Raw genomic sequence first — 3,589 nt, 5'->3', positions numbered from 1 at the left:
GTGTAGGTATTTTGATAAGCGAACAATTTGGAGTACGCTATTTGATTTTGATTCTTAAGTATTTATTTCCGTAGCAATAATTGGATCGGATGAGATATTAATTGTTGATATATTTATTGCGAATCATGATAAAATTATTTTTGCAAAAGATACCTTTTATATTTTATATAAGAAAGCTTATATTATATGGTACCAGAAACTAACATGCGAATTAAAAATAAATATGAATACAATGTTTCAAAATTAATTATATTGGATTCGCTGAGGATGAGAAAGAGAAATAGCAAGAGCATAAGATAAAATGTGAAAGGATTGAGGCGTATTGAAGAAAATTTTAATATATATTTATATAATTGTTATTATATTAATTAATTATTTAAAGAGTTGCAGAGCACAATTGGGTGTTTAACTCGACTTTAGACACATAGAATGACGCTTTAGCGTCAGTCGAGATCTACATCTTGACCGATGAACGTATGAATAATACTCTCGAGTCCGAATATCAGTCTTGATATGACGTCAACTACTATGACGTACGCATTGTATTATTCTCCTAGAGAATAAAGATCGTCGATGGTACGTATTACTTATTTCACTTATGCCTCTTTGGTGATTCCCATATAATGTAAATGTTTTTTCCACATTTCTAAGAATATTCTTTATTCTTCTTTCCCTCTCTCTTTTTCTCTTTTCGTTACAGGAATTTTATATTCATTGTTAATAAATTATACCATATGCGACATTATATCTAAAATTCGAAGTTTCATCATTTGACATTATTCATTCTTTGCATTTACTTTGTTTTCCAAAAAAAATATTGTACTTTTCAAAGCTAATCTTCGTCAATCTCCATAGTTTCCTTATAAGGGTTTTCCCTGGTGTGATTTAACGTAAAGGTATTTTGTTTGTTTGTGTAGATAAGCTAATAATGCTTCCAAGCGAGTGTTCCGTTCAATGACATATGGATTACAAGATGTTTTCTATTTGAATCTTTTCATTTGCATAAACGCATTATAACTTACAATTAACACTAATGCACTAGTACTTGGAGTCTTTTTAGTAAATTCGATAAATACTAGAAGGATATTTGGATATAGCTGTGTATAGGATTATCCAATTTATACAGATTTATACAGAAAAATAATATTCATAAGAATCAATTTAATGACGTTCGTTGATGATCCAAGAGTGGTAAAATCGCAATTTTGATATAAATCCAGACTGACATCACAAATGTTTTTTAAATATCTTAGATAAGTTTTTTTAAACTATTGTCATAAATAAACCGTCATCACACACATGATCGTGCACATGATGAATGAAAGTCGTGACCTTCGATCACGATCTTCTTCGTCTCGGCGTTATCGAGAGTCTCGGCGGATCTAGATCGGTTGACGGGCGAGTATCTGAACGATAAGAAAGGAGGCGACTTTCGGCCCGGCAGTGGCGGTGGCACATACGTCGTCTGGTGGAAAGAGAACGGATCGGCGGAGTGCTATGTATCGGCGCGCAGTGTCGTCTGGCGTGTCGTCGTCGCACCGTCGTCGCTTTCCCGATCGGGCGATCGCGTCGTGCGCGAGGGATCGGTCGCGACACGCGCCCCCCTCGATGCTCTGAGGATGCCCCAACGTGATGCATGGGGATCCTATAGTTTTCGATTACTCCTAAGCTACGTTCTGCTACTCCGAGATTAGAAAGACTTTATTTGACATTGACGTTTCGAATTACGAAGTAATATAAGAGTGTATGTTTCTTGAACACCAAGATAGAGTTGTCTGAACTTTGATCGGCGATTTAAAGAAATTAGTGCTCCCTTTTTAATCGCTACCTCCCCCCGATCTCAAGCTTCCTTCTCCGCTGCACCAGATTCCATAAATAGTTTCGCAAACGCGGTACGCGGTGAAAGTTACAACTTGATCCTGAAGACTGAATTGCATGTCCGTCTCGCAAAGAAACAGATCATCGCCGAAGACTACGAGAGGAAACGCATCAATCCGCCGTCGATCTTCGTACGACATCAAGATGGATACATCGGCGAAGGGTAAGACTTGCGATCGTTTACTCGAGCGTGAAACTGAAGCATGATTTATAGCGTCGAAGATTGGTCTCGTAATTCCTGTTGAACAGTTTCGTTCGCTTCGCTCATCGATCCACGTCCGGTGATTGGTCTTTCGGCTTCATGACTGGAATCCTTAATGCATTGCAATTATCGCTTTGAAAGACTAATTATTCTGTTTTATTTGTGTGTTTCAACATTTTTATCATTACACTTCTGAATATTTATAATTTTGCAAGCAAAATTTCTCGGCCTTAAAAAAAATTTATAGCTTTAAAATATTTATGAGATACTAAAATATTATTTTGATATCTGCAAGAATTAATCTCATTTTATTCTCGCTTTCGCTCGTTATTTATGAAGATTAACATGTTTAATTATTTATGAAGTGACATAATTTTGTGTCGCAACTATCTTTGCAAATGTTCAAGGCGCATGATTATCGCATTACATGTTATGCCCGATAAACTACTAAAACTAAACTACTAGGCAAGTATCGAGTCCTATATAAATAATGCTGTAATAAAAACGGAAATAGTGACTCAGATATGTAAATTAAAGAGAGAAAGCAGTCTTGTTAGCAAAGTGTTGTGTATGTGTGTATGTGTGTGTTCAGCATACAGATGCATACACAACAATGCATCTCTAATCTTTCAGTCAATTGTAATTTCCTATATATTCTGTTTTTTTTTTTAAACTGTTATCTACAATGCTTATCTAAAACAATAATAACAAACCGTGCTCAAAAGTAGCTTTAAAAAATAATTAACAGTTTGAAAGAAAAGATTTGATAATTCTTAACAGTTAATTGGAGTCATATTTTTGCAAAAAATTGCAGAAGTTAAACTTAAAATTCTTTTGAATAAGCATGTTGCCATCAAATATTTGATGAGCTTTGCCAGCAGTTCATTATCTCGGAAGAAGATAAACTCTCTAAATGTCATAAAAGAATATTAATCATCAAATTAAGCAAGTCTCCTCAAATATTTTAGTTCCAAAACTCGTTCTTACATTAGTGAAGACATACAAAATGCAGACAACATAAATTCTTATCGCATAATCATTCCAAGGTATGGTAGATCAATTATAATGTAGTTTGCATAATGATAATACTTGAGATAGAGAGAGAAAAAGAGAGATTACATAAATGAGTCTACTCTCTTCCGTTAATTTTTCTTGACTTTAATCTAAAAAAAGATGCAATTAAAGTAATGATTGTAGTTGCGCAAAATACGTGCGTGCGACGTGTACACATCAATCATCAAAAGCACTTGTGATATTACATAACCGGCGGTTCTATTTGACATTTCAGACTTGATTATGACACGACAACCGAGAATATAGTGAATGTTTGCTGATAATTTAAATCTAATTTTCACACGTATCGATAAAAAAAGATTGTATGTATTTGCGATTATCGCAAAATCTTCTAAATATTTATATATATATTTATTAATATATTTATTAATATATTAATTTATTTATTAATATATTAATATATATTTATTAATGTATTAATATATATTTATTAAA

The 3,589-nt window shown here is 33.5% G+C and overlaps 1 protein-coding gene across 1 annotated transcript in view; it reads left to right on the top strand.

Annotated features, from left to right (window-relative positions):
• Positions 1-583, top strand: part of LOC115243791 — a 3,189-nt gene extending 2,606 nt beyond the window's left edge. Inside the window, exon 4 of the mRNA XM_029821024.1 lies at positions 2-583. The gene's annotated coding sequence lies outside the window, so the exon portion shown is untranslated. The remainder of the gene's footprint in view (position 1) is intronic.
• The last annotated feature ends 3,006 nt before the right edge of the window (positions 584-3,589 follow it).

This window comes from Formica exsecta, unplaced genomic scaffold, assembly GCF_003651465.1.
Source record: "Formica exsecta isolate Colony F162 unplaced genomic scaffold, ASM365146v1 scaffold733, whole genome shotgun sequence".
Classification (NCBI taxonomy): domain Eukaryota; kingdom Metazoa; phylum Arthropoda; class Insecta; order Hymenoptera; family Formicidae; genus Formica; species Formica exsecta.
The sequence above is the reverse complement of the archived record's forward strand: the minus strand, read 5'-3'. Positions and strand labels throughout refer to the sequence as shown.